The sequence below is a fragment of the Coturnix japonica genome, chromosome 4 (assembly GCF_054131305.1).
Source record: "Coturnix japonica strain WE chromosome 4, WE-NBRP24, whole genome shotgun sequence".
Classification (NCBI taxonomy): domain Eukaryota; kingdom Metazoa; phylum Chordata; class Aves; order Galliformes; family Phasianidae; genus Coturnix; species Coturnix japonica.
The window spans coordinates 51,265,758-51,285,251 of NC_140666.1; the positions used below are offsets into that span (position 1 = coordinate 51,265,758).

At 41.2% G+C, this 19,494-nt stretch overlaps 1 protein-coding gene across 41 annotated transcripts in view; it reads left to right on the forward strand.

Moving 5' to 3' along the window:
• The window catches only part of ADGRL3 (adhesion G protein-coupled receptor L3), a 475,677-nt gene that overhangs the window by 19,645 nt on the left and 436,538 nt on the right, over window positions 1–19,494 (forward strand). For 4 of the 41 annotated variants that reach the window (XM_085545165.1, XM_085545173.1, XM_085545186.1 and 1 more), the window contains exon 2: window positions 5,405–5,519. The exons of the other annotated variants lie outside the window; for them this stretch is intronic. The gene's annotated coding sequence lies outside the window, so the exon portion shown is untranslated. The remainder of the gene's footprint in view (window positions 1–5,404; window positions 5,520–19,494) is intronic. 41 annotated transcript variants of the gene reach the window in all.

The window sequence follows — 19,494 nt, forward strand, 5'->3', positions numbered from 1 at the left end:
TTCCTCGTGGTCAAAGGCGGAGAGGTCTCTAATTCCTCCAAAGTCTGTGGAAGCTGGTACCCAGATAAAGCCCACCAGCGTCTCTTCACTGTAAGGAACTCATCGGGAGATCCATCCTAAAGGATGCTTCAAAGTACCTGCTTCTTCCATAGCAAGTCACATATAAATTAGGTTTTTCAGTTCGTGCTTGGTGGAGTCAATTGTTCTTGGAGAGGGTGCTATTACTGATAACATTACAAATGGGACTTTGTGTAACCTCAAGGTTTTCCTTAGGTTGTTTTTTTTCTTTTCTTTTTAACGAGCTTAGACTTGCAAGACCTGATCCTCAATGATGTATTGTGACAGTGCTTCTAGCACCTTCAGCGGGGCTACAGTCTATTTATACCATCTGAGGTCTGGCTTTAATTGATGGATTTTTGTACCTTTTTAAGTGAACATAAATTATGAGTGCTTTACAGTCCAAAGTAATAAAAAATCTGAATTGTCACCATTTCTTCCTAATCGTATCACAAGACAGATTCGTGTGTGAAGTATGCACATAAACTTTTAGCCCATTGAAATATGCATATATAATTTAATTTGCATACATTAAATTCTTAGTTTCATTAATGATTTACGATTCTTTTGCAGTTGGAAGGCTCTGTCACTTTTTTTTCCCCCTTGATTGAATTGCCTATTCTATTTAAATCAGACTGGGTAATGCTGCTTGTGTGTTACAGAACAATGCTGGTAATTTTGTTGCACCTTTTATCAACGTGAGTAATACATAGCTGGCTACACTATATTATTAGCCTTTGATATATCAGAGTATGAGACTCCTCCAGAGAGGAAATTTTGAAGTGCGAGATGACAATTGCAGGGGATATGGCTGAGAAGGTGAAGGAGAGAAACCTTGGCACCGTATGTAAAAGAAGCATTTCAATATTAGCATTGTTCAAAAGGCAGTAAGCACATTTTGCAGTTTCCTTATTAATAAGTGGAATAACAAATACAAAGAGCTCTCCCCCTTCCCCTCCCCCCCCCCCCCCCCCCAATGTTATGCTACAGCAAAACAGTAAACATAGGGCATTTTAAAACAAATTTTTAAGCAACAGAATGCTAAACAAGCAAAAAGCTGAATTTTGCTGCTGACCCAGTGCTGGGTTTTAAGCTGCTGTTGCTGCTGGGCTTTTTCATTCTGCTGGGATGATTATGTTTTGGATTTTAGTTTTGGAGGCTGTGGGGCTGTTTCTCCACTAAAACAAGCTGAAGTCATCTTCTCAAAATTTCCAGTGATTATGTCCTCATTTCCTTTGGAACTGAAGACATCTTTCCAGAAATTGGAAATTTTAAGGCCTGAAAGGGTCCTTGCATATAAAGAGCTACTTCATGAGCATCTGCACCATGATTTCCCAGTGCTAAGGAAGCTGCTAGAAGAAGGAATGAGTTTCTTGGCTGAAACAGCTCTGAGTTACCTATTAGGCTGTTTGATGGTTTTGTTTATAGTATGAATATTTAACTTTCATGGTCTGTTTGTAGTTTCTGAAGAAAGGACCCCTCAGTTACAATGCAAAAAGTGGCTTTTGCATTCTGCTTTTTCTTCCCTGTCTGTTGTATGTGCTAAATTTGGAAGCACATCAGGGCTGTCTTGTACAAGAAGTGACTGATGGAAAAGAATGGTGAGGTTGTAATTACTCAGGAGGGTCCTCAACCCATACATGCATGTGCTACTGTAGAGCAGAGTAATCCCACTGAGGGTAAGTGGGACATGCTAGCTGTTTAGAAGCAGGTTGTGTAGTTGAGTGTACTCTGAGCTGTTGGTTAGGGTTGAGTTTGGCTTGGACGTCAGGGGTGCTATGATTATAGGGAAATGAGGATTAAAGAAGGAGCAAGAGGGAAAGCAGACAATTACTGAGAATAGAGAAACCACATAGTGTTTAAAAATTCCCTTTTAACTGAGGATCAGATATGCTTGGACAATGTACTGACACTTGCTCTTGAGTACTCCCAGTTTGCACTTTGATATTACTTGAACCAAGGACTAAAATTCCTGCTTTGTTGATTGATTTTTTTTCTTTAATTTTAAACTGATTAATGTTTTCATTTGAATAGCACTGCTGACTCTGCAAAAGATGTGATCTTTTAATTAGCAGATGTCAGGATTAGCATTAGTGTTGAGTTGTAATTAGCATTTGTACGCATAGCAAAAGACCCAAGCTCAACTTGGCAGCAAGGGGAATGAAATTATAGGTAGTGTTGTAACTTGGCGCTTTACTGCATATCTGTAATGTTTTTATGGAAAAGCGAAACCCACAAGCATTATGATCAGTGCATGAAGTCTAGTGGATTAATTGCTGATAGACAAATTACATATAAATTATTGGTATGTGTTCTACTAGTTAAATCATAAGTTTTGTTGGCCTAACAGAATTTAATATATCTAATTGTCACACACTGATGCTCTTAAATTGAAATGGTAATAGTTTCTTGGCTAGGTTGTAGCAGCACGCACAAGCGAGTATGGATGTTTCTGGGAGTGGTGTGTTGTGAATAGGAGAGACCCAGCTTAAGCATGGGACATCTGGGGTGTTTACAAACCCATTTCAGACAAAATTAAAGAACCAAAGAGCAATGACTTGATGCCTTTGTTAGCAGAAGTCAGGGTTCACCTGGACTGGGCTTGTATGGCTCTCTGGGTCCTCCTGATAGCTCTCAAATAGAGAAATACATAGGAAGAGTATAAAGACACAAGAGAAGAGGAACAGGGCAGTGCATTTATCACAGGTCAGATTTGCAGATGGACCCAGATACATGAAGAAACAAAATAAGAATGTCTTTTGGAGGGATGCTTTACCTCTGATGCTGATGAAAAATCTGCATTGTTCAAGTGATTGGAGAGAAAGCATAATTGACTGATGTTGTATCTAAAAGTCAATGATTGGTTGTTGTGGCAAAACTCTATTTAAGAAAAAATAGTCCTTTATGATGCTGCTAGGTAATTGAAGCCAATGGTTGTTTTGGTGACTATTAGTCAAACTCAACAGTTTGGCTTTTGGTAGACCAAAGAAAAAAAAAGAAAAAAAGCTACTTGACTACTGACAGTTCAGGAACTGAGATTTAGGGTTTGTGGTTCTGGTTCTTACAGGAAAAAAAGAGAGCTTTTCAGTAAGCACATCTGTGGTAATGATCATAATGTTAATAATAGGGAAATGAGTTTGCAGTGCTTTTCAGGGCTGGACAGGAGGGCAGCATCCTGTTCCCAGTGCACGGATTATGATTTGGGTTTTGGTTTTCCTATTGTACCTATAGGAATAGGGTTAGCACTTCTGATTCCCTTTGCCCAGTACTCTGTAATTAATTACTGGCAAGTGTGTCTCAGGATGTTTTACTAAGAGTTCCCACACTATCTTAGTGGTTTTGGTCTTTTGAATATTATGGGAGGCAAACAGGAAAAAAGGCAAAACTTCTGCATGTGAAGCTGATGTTTTAAGAGTAAAAATATTTTCAGAGAGAGCTGAGACTTAAAGTTTTAATACATGTGTTTGTTTTTTTTCTTCTCATTTTAAAGCTGAATTTTAGGAAGCAATAAAGTTTTCAGATGTTTATAGTAGACGACAGTCTGCTCCCCTCTTGTATTTCCGCTAGGGAGAAGTGATAAAGATGTAGATATCTTTTTGCATGAATAATTAATGCTTGTGTGTATAACCAACAACCCCAAAACACACCCACCCTTGCATCCAAAATCCCATCTGCAGAAGCAACCACTAGTAATTTTAGGCGCAGTGACAACATGTGCTTAATATACACTGTTTGGGTGTGTGTTTTTATGTTACTTATATGCTTGCAAGGGGAGTGGATTGGGATTTAAATTAATCTCAAAGGTGATTCTCTTATAAATTCCAAATGTGGTTCTGTTTTTCCAGAAGCAGGGAGGGCTGGCTTGTCATCCCAGCACTGCTGTGGGCCTCCGTGGTAAGAGTAGAGGTGTGGCACAAACTGTGTGACATGTCAGCCAGAGCAAATTAATCTCTTTGCTCAAGATAATTTGGTTTAATTTCTCTATCAGGAGCTACCTATTCTTCTTTTTAAAATCTCATTTTGAACACTCCCCCACCCAGTACTTTATTTCTGAGAGGAAGAAGCAGCGATATCCAAGACTGAGACTGTTCAAGGTGTTGACCTTTCAAGGAAATGTGTATCCACGTATACAGTGGTATAAACCCTGAGTGATCGTTCAATAAAATTGCATTTAAAACTATGGTGAGTCTGATTCTTCAAATGAAGAAGCAGTACATCTCACCTTCCAGCTGAATAAATACAGCATGTAGTGGAGTGTAATACTATCATCATAACATAATTGAAATGATATTATTCCAATGTACAATTCAATAAAACTAACCACAGTAGTGTAGTTATCGATTTAAATTCAGTTAAAAGCAATTCACATATTCAGTTCAAAATATTTCTGATGAATATCAGCTCTGGTAATACGATTTCCTTCATTCAGTAGCAGAAAAGAAGTTTTTATCAGCCTAAAATATCAGATAAAACGTTTGGAAAGAATTTGATTTTGCTCTGTTGGCATGAACAGACTGAATCTGTAAGAGTTTTTTTCCAGTGTTTGTATTCTGGTGCAACTCCAGTTTTTACTGTGTTTGAAAAATAAAATAAATGGATTACTTAATGACATGCATCCGAAGGCAAGGAGTTCTTTCTGCTTGAAGCTGCCACAGCAAGTTGGAGGTGGGATTATTTGTCATGTAAATGCCTGACTCCAACCTCTTCTGAACCAGAAGAAAGAGGCTGTGGTAATTACTTGGGTTTTTCCTAGTGTAATTAGCAAGTAATCTGCTGTGACATCTAAGTACAACATATGTAGACAGTGTGCAAGTAAATATGTTTAGTGAATTGTAAGGCGATGTTGGCCTTTTTAAGTGGAAACTGCAGTATGGTAGAAGAGCCTTGTGCATACACTGGCTCTCAAGGCTGTTCCTTCCTGACGTGCTCTAAAAGGCCACTGAAACATGGGAAAGCAACTGCATAGTAGATCGTTTTGCTGAGGAGCAATGAAAATACATAGATTTGGCATTTGTTTCTTCCTTGTGGCAGGATCAATAACTGCAGGCTTAGGGCCAATGTTGCCCTCTTTTTCGCTTTCCCCTTTTCTTCTTGCATTCCTTTTCTCATCCCTCTTTTAAATCCATTTTTAAGCAGGCGGCACAGCCATTAATGCTCTGAGGATTTAGGTCTTGCCATAAGTACTACCTTGTTAGTTCTCTTTTGGCTTCAGCTGTCAGAATAGCTATCAGCTGACTGTACACCAGCTCTCTTTTAAGAGGAAAAGTGGGAGGCTTAGAAAAAGTCCATCCATCCAGGAAAAGTGAATTCAGTGTGCACTCTTCTTTCTCTTTTTCTGTTTTTTAAGAGTTGACTGAGGATGCAGACATTTTGGAAACAAGTTGCGAAGCTCACTTCAGGAAGAGAAGCCAGCCTGTTTATAGCTGCTGCTAGCTCTTTGCAGGTGTTCAGACCCTCTCCAGGTAGGGAAGATGTGCTCTGTGCTGGCTCTTTCCATTTGTACATAGCTTTTACAGTTGTTTTTTTTTTCACCTGTGCTCACTTTTTGTGCATACTTGCTCATACTAGTATACTTGTTCTATGTATTTGTAAGTCCTTCTGCTTTTCCATAATTCTGTCAAGTGTTATAAAACCTTTTTCAGTAGGAACAAGTGAGCCATATACAATGTGCTGAACTGGCCAGAGATCTTTGCTCCATCTGCTGAGGTTACTTCCTCAGTCTGAACTTGAGCTTTAAGACATATTCAGTATTGCTGATTAAAAATAATGCCGAGGAACCAACTGGTTCCTGTAAGTGTATGACAGAAGCTTTACATCTGAAGGTAGATTCTTTGCATTCAACTAAACTTTTTTTTTCCCCATTTGCTTTATTCAGAGATTCAAACCATTTTTTGTCTATCAAAAGCATATATAATTGGTTTCAGAGCAAGGAAGGAAATAAAACTAGAGCTTGTAGTGAACGTAAATTCTCATTGAAATGTTCTGAATGCTTGAGTTTTCATTCCATCTCAGTTATAAGGAAGGCTGTACCCTGAAACCCAAGACATGTTCAGTGGCTGCACCTTTGTGTGGAGAGACCCTGAAGTTGTTGCTGTGCTGGCTTGAAAGAGAAGAGGCTTTTGAGCTGCTTTGGAGAAATAGCACTGGAAGTACCTCTTATTTATTTATTTTTCTCTGTACATCATGTAGCACTGTGAATGGCTTAGGGAAGGAGATACCTCAGCTGGAATGCTTCCAGCCTGGTGTCAACATCGTTAAGCTTGCCACAGATGTGAGTTATGTGAAGTTTGTCATATATCATTTGTTGTTAATGGTATCCATGATAAGGCTGTTTTGGAAAAGAACTTGCAATTTCCTGTGTGCTATCAGGGTTTTTAAAATTTATTTATTTATTTTTCTGAACTACAGAACTGTTCAGAAAATGCAACCCTTGCACAGTATTGAGCTGACCCACAGTTCGTTTCATGGGGGAGACTGTGCTCTGTGCTGTAACATCAGCATGCTTGCTTTGTTATACCAAGAAGGGAGTTGAAAATGTTGCAGCAAGCAGCCCTTCGTGGGCTGCTGCTTCCTGCCTCCTTGATCGTTGAAGTCAGTCTTTCTCAGCTAGGAGAAGAAATAAAAAATGAAGGAGGTTACTTTGCTCTTCTCCACTTTATGACCTCCCTTTGCTTCCTTCTGATTTAGGATTTGTTACAGACTCAGGAAGAAATGTTTGAGGCAGTTTCTACCAAGGCCACTGGTGGTACTTACTTGTGCAGCATCCCACTGGTAGAGCCATAATCTCCTGCGAAAGGTTTAGATGATTAAAAGTTGCGTTTGTGGCAGTGCTCAGCAGTTGCAGTTGTCTGAAATTCCAAGGCTGTAAGTTACTTGCTCTCACATTGTTCAGAATCTTTGAGGGGTTTTGTTTTATGAGCTTAAATTCTTAAAAAAGTGGAACTGATTAGTGCATTTCTCTTGACCCCAAGTTTTTGACAAAGAAGACTATGTAGGTATTTGACAGTTATTTACTTAGGAGGGGATCAACGTGCCAATGAATTAATTTTTCTGGTTGAGATAAGTTCAGTGCTCTGAATGCAGTGGGGGGGGGGGGAGGGAATAAATAAAAAACCAAAAGTGGCACTAACACAAATTACATGTGTATAAACAACTATGGTTGGGCTGATTCACCTCCCAGGTTTCAGCTATTGGAGCAAGCGTTGGGAACATTCTCTGCTTGCATTGGGAGCGCAGAGGCAAATTTGTCAGTGGGTGAAAACATTCCCGCCCTGATAATTGTGGCTCGGCTATATGGGGAGGAATGCTGACCTTTCCTGTGTGTTGGCCAGGAGTTATCATAGGATGGGGTGCTGCTTGCCCTAGCAGTAAGGCTTGAGGGCTCTCGTCCTCTTCCTTCCGCCTCAATAACAGCACTTGTCATCTTGCTGCACGGGTGCGTTTTATGCAGCTCAGCATGCTTTTCAGCAGACACCAAAATATTAATTAGACTGCTGTAAAAATTAATTGAAACACAGCATAATCTCTGTTAAATAAGGTCACTGAAATTGTCTTAAAATAGACCCCTCAAGAAATAAGATGAAATCTCTTAACAGAAAAGCTTGGCAGATTTCCTGTGCCAGTCCTCTCGAGATGCTTCCTGTTGCTGTTAAAGCGCATTCAGTGTTTCTGTTTTTCCTTACAACACCTGCCATTCAGAGCAGAGAACCAGTTTCCCAATCCTGCTTATCTCTGCTAATCCATTAATGGTATTTCAGCCTCCGTTGCCCAGATAGTTGGGATGGGAGCCAGGCATGAACCGATGGCATCTTCAGCTGAGCACAGACTCCTTGGGAGAGGACAGCGGATGTGGACAGAGATCTGGGCTGGCAGTTCTTTGATTTCCATTGCAGATCTAATACCCAGCTGACTCGCCCCTCTGACTTTTTGCCAGAAATGTGCTTTTTGTGGCAGTCTGGTTGTCATGCCTATATTTGATGACAGCTGAGGACATTTCTAAAGACAGGGTGGAGAGGCAGGCTTGATCTGCAGCTGTGTTGCATGCCTGCAGCTGGCATGGCTGGACCTGAAGTTCTGCATGATTGTGGTACAAACACTGGAAGAAAAAAAAAGCATAGAATAACCCAACATTATTTGGGGTTCCCATTTTCCTTAGGCGTTTTCCCAGGAGCAGTTTGAGGCAGGTGAAGAGCAGCAGTCAACTTTAAACCTGAGGTAGAACAGTAATTTATGCCTTGCTCTGCAGACAAGGAGGATGTAGCACACATGCATGCTTCAGAGCCCAAGTAAAATGAGTTGAATGTCATCTGCCCATCTGTCTGTCTTGTATGTGAAGAGCAGCAGATGAGGATACAGCTTCAGTCCTTTCATATGTCTCCTCATTTAAAAATACTGCGATCTTGTACTCTGCCCTGCAGGTGGGGAGAAATAGATTTTGCTATGCTGCTCATTCAGTCCAGCCTGTTTGCGGAATTACTTGCTAAGATATTGCAATGTTTTAGAGCAGAGCTGAAACAAAAGATTTTGTCATGACTGCACATTAAGCACACACAAACCTGGTCTAGAGGAATAGGCGCAAAACAATGGGAAGGATGAAAACTAGTAGGTTTTCCAGTGGCTCAAGTCCTGATGTTTTCTTAGTTATAGGAAACTGTGCCTTTTTCATCTTGTTTTCAGCTAACACCAAATCTGTTTAGATTTGGAAGCAGAATCTGTGTTTAAGCTAGAGGTTGTTCCTCTAAGCCTTTGCAGTGGAGTGGTAATTTCTGACAGTCAATGATTGTGTGTGACACCTGCAGCATCTTATTTTAAAGTGAAGTGCTATCTGGAAAGGTAAAATCACCTCCTGCAGGCAGAGAAATTCTCACTGGTCCAAGCCTGTTTTGGTCTTTCTGATCATCATCAGCACAGGATGGCAGTTGCTGGTTAGCTGTAACCACTTGCTCTCATCTTTGCAGCTTATTGACATTACTGTGATATCAAACTCTACCGATAGGAGAACAAACTCTTAGTGTGCAACTTTTGTCTGCATATGTATTTTTATAGTGTGATTGATGTAAAGCAAGAACAAGTGTCATACAGGATGGAAATGCACTTCTGCTTAAGGGGCAGCAGGTAGAGATAAGTGGTGGTGACCCAAAGAAGGTCTCTTCTGTCAAGTGGGAACTGCTTTTATACTCTGTACTTCTAGAAGGAGGTCAGTCACTTGGTCTGGGAAGAGATGGGATTTAGGGGCACTACTTGCAGCACTGCCAAGGGCTTGGTGTTATCTGAGATCTGCATAGTGAGAAGATCTCTCATTGGGGGAGTGGCATTGTAGGCTAAGACATCAGCTCTCTCAGACTGTGCTTTACTGTGTTGCACAATGCCCTTTGTGTAGGCAGGACTCCAAAAGAAACACTCAGTTTTGCAGGACTGGGACTTTTGGAGCACTGGAAGGCTTGAAGCACGCTCTTAGATATCAGAAAGAATCACTGTAAACGTGACTTGATTTCCTTCTTCCACATCTCGGAGCACTATAAATAGGCAAGGCTTTAATCTGTGGAAAGTGCATCAGTGCCCTGTGGTGTGGGAATGTCCTGTAAATGCAAAGAATGGCAATTACTAGTAAATAGCAGCCTCTGTCGCACAGTGCTGGCATGTGTGTTTTAGTAGGAGGAAAAAACTTTTGTACCAACTGACTGCATTGCAGCACGTGTATTTCTAAGGTGAGGTTGAGAAATGGGAGGTAAAATACAAAGGGATTTTGATGTGGAAAGGCAGGAGCAATGGAGACACGCTCAGACCACGCTGGAGGCTACCTTTCTGCCGATGGTGGATGGTTGCTAAATTTGAATGTCCTTTTCCTAATGACTTTCTCTGTTTAGTTAATAACTGTTATCAATGATAACTATTACTATTATTATTATTTTTAGTATTATTATTATAGGAAGCAAATTTCAGCTATGAATATGAAGGCCTGAAATCTTCCATGCTTTGCAACTTTCCAAAAGCATAGGTGGAATTAGCTTTTTATTATTATTATTTGTTTAAAAATAGTGTGGGTTTGAAAGGACTGTCCTTAAGGAGGGAGTGCTGTGGTGACTTTTGTGAATTTTTTACATACTCATGATGGAGTGGCACTTAATGTTTTTCCTTCATTTTGGTCAATATAAAGATAACCATGTAGTAAGAGATCTAGGCCACGATGATCCGTAGGCACAACTTTGTATTGTGATAATAAAGGGAGGATCCATCCTCATAATGATGAAAAATTTGACTTATCTCAGGCAGCTGCCATGTTCTAGATGGTCACTTGTTCTCCCTACCCTCATGGCAGCAGCCAACCCTTTAGAGAAGGAAAGGGTGAGCCAGAAAACCCATTTGTAGATGTATTCTTTCCGTACTATTGGGTGTTGCAGTACTAAAAATAAATTAAAAGGCTCCATCCCAGGATATTATTACCAGCTTATGATGCAACTTAGCTGCTGATAGACAGTCTATTATAACAATTCTGTCTGCCTACTGACAGCTGACTAGGTGCTTGGAAATGTCAGCCACTGCCCCAGGATATATGGAGAGGTTATGGAATAATTTTCAGGTCTTCTGTGCTCTGGTAGCTTTCTGTGGGTGGGGAGGAGAAGGGAGGTGGACTGGTAGTGTTGCATCAAACTGGTGTTTCTCAGTGTTTTCTTTAGTGTAACTTGTTGCTGTGTTTCTGCTCTGTCAGACTTGCAGATTTCAGTGCATTATGGTCTCCGGTGCCGGTAGTCACTTTTTTGGCATATGGAATCCATCTCAGTTTGTTCACTTGCTGCCACTCCTATTTTATTTTTTTTTCTTAAGGAGGGACCTGTTCAGCCTTACTGGTATGTTTGGTAACAGTATAATTAGAAATCTAAAAATAATACACTGAAAGCAGTAGTTTCATAGGAGGTATCTCAGTTTGTCTCTAGCAACACTGGGCTCTGACTCACATTTGCTTAGCAAAGCAACAAGTTGGTTTAAGATAGTTTTGAGCTATTCCTTTTTACTTGCTGGAATTCCACCAGTGAGAAAGCATGGGGATGCTTTGCTGGGAAAGGCAGTGAGGTAATTGGCATCCCTGGTGGTTGCTAAGATGATGTTTGATGCAATTTTGTGCTGTAGAAAAGGCTGTCCGAAAGCAAGGGCAAGCAAGGCAGACGGGAGCAGTGATTTCCTGCATGGTCAAAGACAGGGCTGGCTGTTCATGCTTCTCATCTCATGTATAACCATCTTCATCTTTGACGTGGTACTAGATGTGGTTCTCATTTGGTGATGCACATGCCCAGTATGTGGTTATGTTATCTTCCAGGTTTACAGCATGACTGAGGATACACTGCTATTTAGAAAGATAAGATGCCTTCTTTATAGATCGCTTCAAGGGACTTGAATTCCAGTCCACAGAGAAGGAAAGATTTCCTGATATTTCCAGGAGGCTTGTATTGTTCCTAATTAATGTTACGTTGGAAGTTTTGCTTTGTATGGCCCCACAAGCAAGCCATGTATTTTTGTGTTTTAAAGCACTGTCTTCAGTTTACATGGCAGTATTTATTTATTAGCCTGTATTTCATATGACTCTTTACAGGAGTGGAAAGTGGTCATTGTGAGCAGCTGATGTTTGCCTACGCTTAGTGCCACATAGCAGAGAGAAATACCTGTTGAGTCCTAGTTCTGCTAACAATAATTTTAGATAAAGGTATTTTGCAATCTAGGTTCAATTAGGGTTTATTACAGTGCTTACCAAAACCCTGCCCAATGCTCTAAGTGCCTGAGTAGCAGCGATACAAATCAAAGAACAACTTCCACATCTTTGTCTGACAGCTGGCAGAGCTCAGCTCCATCAGTAATAATGCTTTTATCCTTAAAGACAGCACTGCCAGCATTATTCATTATATTTTATTATTATTATTTTGCTTCCTTGCATGCAGTATGACAGGCCATAAATTCTTCTTTTTTTTTTTTCTCGCACTAGCTTTTATGTATTTGTAGCATTATAGTTCTCAGAATCTGTACCACAATGAGGACCACAATATTTTACTGACCTACTGAAAGATGGGAGCTCTCTGTGTAAGCTACTGAAACTAGCCTTATTCTGAAGGGTTTCTTTCAAACTTTGTTTAGCCTCTTTGGTGAAATGGAGAGTGAATTTTCAGCTATGGTTTGTGAGCCATGTGTCTCTGAAATGATAATAAATCATTAAACATGCTGCTATTGGCTTCTGAAGGGAAAGCAAAGGCATCCCAGTATTGAACTTCCAGTAAATGGAAAATATCAGTAATAACTAAAAAGGTACAAGAAGCAGCTTTAAGCTGAAGACTTCTAACCTTTATTACAGGCTCTCTTTCGAATCTGAGACCTGCTTGTTTTACACATGTGTTATTTTTATAGTATTTCTATGTGGATCAGGTGGACCAACAAATGGAATATTTTGGTTAACAGTGTAAGAGTGGCAGAAGTGGACATGGAATAACCCTATACTGAACTTTTAGGTTAATGCCTCCGCTTTGTGTGTGTCTGTGGCTCAGCTGGGGTTCTCTTTCTGCTTGTAGCTTGGTTTATCTTCAGAGCAAACCTATGGGAGCACCAGTTTGAGGATAACCTAATGGTACAAGTGGAATCCTAGATCCTAAGTGTGGTCTTCCGTGCATGCCTGGGTGTTGTTCCCAGGCAGTTTTTGACTGTGTTTTGGGTTTGCATTCCAGCGTGACATCTGTCCTGTCCCTGGGCTGGTCTGCAGCATTGCTGGCCTTGTTGATTGCTGCCTGTTGTGGGTGGGTTGTGGGCGTCACCACAGGCTTTAATAGTGCAGGCTCACCTAGTGATTTAGGGAAGGACAGGGCCCAGAACAGGGTGGGTCTAGCCCTACTATTGAGAATAAGCAATATGGAACAAGGATGGGAGACAAACAGCACAATGCCCGATACCTGGCAGCAAGTGTGGGTGTATTGGTGCGGCCCGCAGCTCCCTGTGGGGCGGCGCTGAGCTCGTGGCCAAGGCCCAGCTCTTAGAGCTACCCTGCAAAGCCACCGCAGTTCAGCTGAGATTTGGGAAGAAGAGGAGGACTGCTTTGTTATGTGGGGTGCCCTGTGTTCCTCACCCCACCATCTAAGTCCAAGTGGAAGGGTTGGGATCAAGGCAGAAATCTGAAAAACAGCATTGTGAGCTCTGAGGTGCTCCGCCGTTGGTATGAGGTAGGCGTTTGATCTATTCTGGTTGATTCTACATAACTGCTTACAGAGAGGTGAAAGGGTATGTGGGAATGCTATGGGCCACTTTGTCATCACCTGAGCATAGTGTAGAGCTTTTATTTTATCAATAAAACCAAAAAGAGAATTTATGAGGAAAAGCTGGGAACACTGACTTGGTATCAGAACACCTTTCACATCCATGTTGTGTGCACACAGGTACATCTTTGTCACATTTTGAAATCAGGATGCTTGATGCTGTAGGTTAAGTCTAGGATGATGGATGACATTTCAGTTAAATTTGTATTATAGTATTTTGAATCAGGAACCAGTGCTCAACTTTCAACACCAGTGAGTCAACTTCAATGGTCTTGATAAGTGACAGTAAGGATTATGATTTTTATTCTTTGCAGCGTAATTAACAGCATGAATATAAGGGAGTTAATTTTTAGGCAGTTAACTTTTGATGCTATTAACTGTGTAAGGAGTTCTCTTCAGAAAACTCTTAAGAAATAGAATGGGCAGAACAACTTGTTTATCTTCAGGATCATTTTCACATTTGAGAGGAATTAAACATTCTGCTCACCAGGCTTTACGTGAAGTCTAGGAGTCGGTGAGATTTTGCAGTCTCTGCTCATTCCGTTCTTCCTCTGTAAGAAAGCTCAGAACAGAGGAAAACTCCAAGCGAAGGACTGTACTATACCAGAACTCTAATTAAATGATTGAAGCTTGTCCTTCCAACCATCTTTTCCAAATTAATTTGTAACTAATATTGGAACAGAACACGAACTCTGCAGGCCACCTGCAAGAAAGGGGATATTTCCATTTAATAATATTTTCTTGACAGAGAAACAAAAGAAATGTCCCACAGCGTTAGTCACAAATATCTGTTGAGAATAAACATGTGAAATGTTACGTCAACAATGTTACTATGTATGCGGTGCTCAGAGATCCACTGCTGTTAATAATACGTTCAGAAGGCATGGGTGTACAAAGGAATGAAGATGTTATATGCAGATACGTGTATTTATTTATATACATCCATCAACTGTATAACCTACACGTTAGACTTCACATAGCACTGTATCAGTTTCATCCTAGTGCCTGTGATACCTCCCTGGGCTTAATTACATGCGAGAGGATCTTTGCAGCGTGAACTGGTAAATACATTATTAAAAGGAAGAGCTTGGCAGTGACACAAGCTACAATCAGGAGCGCTAACTATGAAGTGCTGGGTGACAACTCATGTTTGCCAAGCTTGCTTGCCTCATGTGCAGCTGGTTGTGCCATCCTGGCTGTGGGTGGAAATAGAGTTAGGTAGCTGGAGTGAGAATGGATGTGTAGCCACCTGAAGTTTATTTAGATAATAAAGAGCTCCTGTACAGAAAATCATCCTTAAAAGCTGAGTCCTGGGGATTTCTATAAAGAGAATCTGCAGTTGCTTTTGCCCCAAGGAGCAAACCAATTTGCTTGTGAGAGCTGGTGAGCGAGCTGCCTGCTGCTGGCTGTGAAGAAAGTAGTGTTGTGAATCACTGCAAAGAGCTGAACTCTGGAAAAAATCACATTTTTTCATGTCAGAGCTGGGTTACTTGGGTTACATTTGGCACCACAAAGCTGCTTTTACTCCCTGCCTCCCTTCGCCCCTGTTTTATTATGGATGATAAAATACCCCCTCACTGGAAGAGAGAAAAGCCACAGTAATGAAGGCACGCTTCTTGGTTCACACTTGTTTTGGTGTTGTTTTATTTTCCCATGAAGCTTTATAAATGTCCATGCAAGACCTCAGCTTTAGGTATACCCTGTATTGAGCTCCATTGTCTGCATTGCTTTGTGGATAGGTGCAGCTCCAGCAGTCTAACAGGGCTGCAGCTGTTCCTAAAATATTTGCAGGCTCTGCAATTTGGAGAGGAGTTACCTGTGTTTGACTCCACTGAAGGCTGGAAGATTTCATGATCCAGCAGCTCTTAATGTTTGCAGCCCTGCCAGTATGGAGAGTCAGATCCCAGTGTGAGACACTGCAACTGGTGCTTGGCTTTGAGACAGGAGGGAGGGAGAAAGCATCTGTATCATCCTGCTGCCTGCCCTGAACTCTACCCTGAACTCCAGGCTCGATGCATTTGCTATTATTCTTCAGTATTCATCGCAATGCAGTGCTTAGGGAACTGATAGGACCTGATGAGTGGCGGTGGGTGCCTCAGTGCCTGTACATGATGAAGAAAGCTTTGACATACTCTTGGCTTCAGCTCACAGTGACTCTTATCCCTGACCTACATCTGTAATGTGAGCCTTGGGTCTAGCCCTCTCAGTTTACGTAGTGCTGTCCTGCTCCAGGAACGTGCATTGCATGTGAGTGTTTGCAAAATCTGGGTGCGACTAAAACAGGCATGCCATTCTCTGTCCCAGATAATAACCCCAAATTTGCCTTTACCTGCTCTTAATCTGCTTCCTTGCAGGGAACGCTTGATGGAGTCTTGTGTTTGTTGAAAATCAGCGTTTAATTTTGATGGTCAGGTTTGGTACTCAGGTCTTATTGCTGGTAACTTAAGGCAGTTTCACTTTGTGGTCAATTCTAAATGCTGATGGTGATCAGAAATTAGAAGTGACTGCTTGTGGGTGAACAACAGGCTGCCAAAATCAACATTTATCTGTTAATGTTATCTGTTATCCCTCTTCGTTACTATAAAGACAAATTGTTCTGACCACAAGTTTTGTGTTGGGTTTCCTTTTATTTGCTAATTTATTGTTAATTTATTTCTGTGTAGAAAACCACACTAAGCTTGTGTGTGTGTATATGTGTATATATATATATATATATATATATATATTTTATTTTATTTTTTTTTTTTTTAAATATAATTACCAATGAATATATTCCACTTTGGGGGGAGGATGGTGAGCATGCTAGTATTCTTCTTTTTATTTGTTTCTGGTTTCTTGGTGCAGTCCAATAATCTGCTCCCTTTCATCAAGAAATAATAGCTTTTTCAGAGCAATCTGCCTGCACGAAATAACGTATCTACCAGCTTGACTGGATTCCTCTTCCTTGTAATCAGTGTGTATCTCTTACACCACCTTCCTCTTCCCTGGATCTCAGGCTATGGTGATTTTATTGGTTTGAAGGAGTACTTCACAGTTAATAACAGAAACGTTCATTTATTCATATTGCGTCTGACAGGTTTTACAGTTATTGCAGTTATTGTAACATTGCGTGCGCTTTGGATATTAGATGCCTTTGATTTTACAGGATGCTTTTTTGCCTAATTATTCAGTCCCTAATTGATTTGGGCTCTCTGTGATGTCAGGGTAGCTCTGAGCACACGTGCTGTGGATTCCCAGGAAGGGATTTAAAGCTGTGGTGCATTCCTGGGCTTGCTGGGGCTCGTGGCAGGCTGGCAGAAATAGCTCTTTCTTGCCTCAAAGATAACCTGGCAGTGTCTCTGCTGCCCACACCTTGGCTCTTGCTCCTTCCGAGCTATTCCCTGCTTCATTGCGACAGCGGCCCTGGCTCTGCTGGCAAGGCAGTGCTCCCAGTCTATCACTTCTGCCCATCTCTGTGCTCCTGGCCTCAGCTGGAGAACATCCTTTAAAAGATGCCGAGGGTTAAGGGGTGGAGAAATACTGTGAACAGACTGGAAAAAAATGGCCCTTCCCAGGGATTTGTAAAGGCAATTGGTAGCTGTGTTGTATGGCTTTGACTGCTAGGTGGGTATTTCTTGTTTAATGCCATGAAGTGTGGCAGAAGTCTTGAAGCGCCTGTTTTGGGGGATTTCTTCTGTTCTTCATTTGAGACTACGCAGAGCAAAGGATTTATTTAGAAATACCAACAGAAATAAGTAGGGAATAGGAAATGAAATTAAAATGCGATGGGAGCAGAAGCTAAGAAATGAATCAATGCATGCAGGGAAGTGGATTATTTTTAAGGCAGGATTTTGAATGTTGAAAGTGGGAATAGATAACAAATCATCCTAGAAAAGAAAAAAAAAAAGAAAAAAAAAACCACTATTTCTGGGTTTTCCATTTCCTCTGTCTGGCTGTGGGTCCCCCAGCTCTGCTCATGGTGAGTTTCAGTGTTAGAAATCACTTCAGAAAGCCCACATTTCTTCATCCCTTGGTGCAGCAGCCACTTGCGAGCAAAGCTTTTGAGCACTTTTGTAATTTCAAGAGTGGCGAATACAGTGATTACAGCCAGTTGTTGTTACTGCATCAAGTTATTTTTCCAATTTGTACTGTACCGTCTGAAGGATGAGATAGTTTCCAAGTGAGCTACTCCTAGGAGTTTTCTGTAAGCCCCTATTTGTGTTTGTCAGTAACTTGTATATTTCCCACCTTCTGTAGGAGAAACACCTTCAGTAAGAGTGCTGGCTCTGTGGGGAAGATGAGCCTTTCTGAAACCCCTTTCTGGCATTGCTGGCCAGGTGCTTTTACAGGCAGTAACAGCCAGCTCTGAGAAGTGCTTCCTCCTGTTATCAAAGTTTGTCTCTCCTTGTTCTGCCTTTTTGCCATGTCATCCCAGACAGGTCTGCTGCATGCCTTGGATGTAAAACAGGCAATGAATTAAAGCAGAGGATTGGAAGTTGGAGAAATCTAGATCTCTCTCTCTCTCCTTCTGGACCTTTTGCGAATGACTTAAAATACTGCACTGTCTTGCGCTAGAGAAAAGCTCAAGCTGTACATGAAGCCTATGCTCTGCAGTTGTCTGGTGGGCAGGCTGTGCTTCTGGAGTTGAAGGAGATGAAGGTGCTTGTGTGCACAAACACTATTTTATGAGTAAGGAAAATTGTCCCAATCGTGCTTATAGAGTTTGCTTTTTTGGTCAACCTGAAGCACCGTTGTGCCTTTTAAAGAGACTGAAATTTCCCCAAATAACTGGATTCTTGGTTTTGAAAGTCACTTGTAAAGTAATTTTGTGATCATTTTGCTGACTGAGACAGCAGCATGTTATATTTCTGTTCCTCTTGTCCCTAAAGACCTTCATAAAATGAGATCTTCTACCTCATGAGCCTGTCAGAATGACTGCATTTTAAAGTAAATATGAAGACATCAGTGAACATAATTTTCTTTGAGTTCAGTCCAGGCCTAATGGCTTTGACAGAACATTCAGTTAATTTTGCTCTAGGCTTCTCCTGCAATCTATCCTAAGGAAATTACTGGGGCTGATCAAATTTCTTTGTTTGTGAGAAGTGAATGCTGCTGAATCGCCTGCTTTCCCCTTGCTGGGGGTTGGCTTCCCAGAGCTCATGCTGAGACTATGCAGAGAAGTTGAAGTCTTCAGGAAGGAATGCCTGCCTGCCTCTGTGTCCTTTGCGCAAACCTGCATTACAAGGGATTTGTGTAAGATATGAAAGAGAGGAGAGCAAGTGTGATGTTGCTTTGGTATAGTTGTTTTCTAGAGGTTCTGAAATACTCACTACTGCTGGCTTAAAAAATAAAAAAAAAATAGGCAACTATCTTAGAGGGTTTGTTTAGTTGGAGGTGACTCATAGGAAGGGGTGGGAGGAGGACTGAAGGATTGCAGGAAGGATTGAGGGGAGGACTAGATGAACTTGCATTATGCTTTCAGCCTTATTTTCTTCAATACCTTAAGTCTCAATGAGACGAATTCTTCCTTTGGTTGCAGATGTGCTCTTGCAGCTGATTACAAAGACTCAGGGTTGTGAGCAAGGCCAGAAATTGTCTCTGAAAACCTCTCTTACGTGTTTCCCGATCAGATGACTTATCTCAAAGCTGCTTCTTGCCTTTAGAAACACATGGGTAAATATATCTCATGAACAATTAAGCCATGAGGCTGGCCACATGTACTAGCCCACAGGCTCATGTGTTGCGTGATGGAAAGCCATTGCTTTTCACACATGGCAGTGCTTAGTGTGGGCCAGGAGAGAAGATGGGTTGCCATATCAACCCCTTTCTCCCAGCTTTTGTCAGGCTCATGGTTAGGTATGTAGCTTATAACTATGAATGAATTACTTACTTGCTGTAATTAATCCCAAACTGGCCTTGCAGTATTTGCAAGCTGTTCATCTGGGCGATAATGCAGGAGGTGCTTTGCTTGCAGTGTTGAGAGACAATGGTTAAATCAGGAGGTGAAGAAAACAAAATTAGGAGAATAGGATGCAGCTGGGTAAGTGGAATGATAGCGGAGGGAGGAAGTAGAGAAAGGAACTGCCCTGCAAATTCTGAGCAGCTGTTTCAAGTTTACTGTTTCCTTCAAAAAATGGCTTAAAGCAGGAGACATTTAGGGAGGAAGTGACTA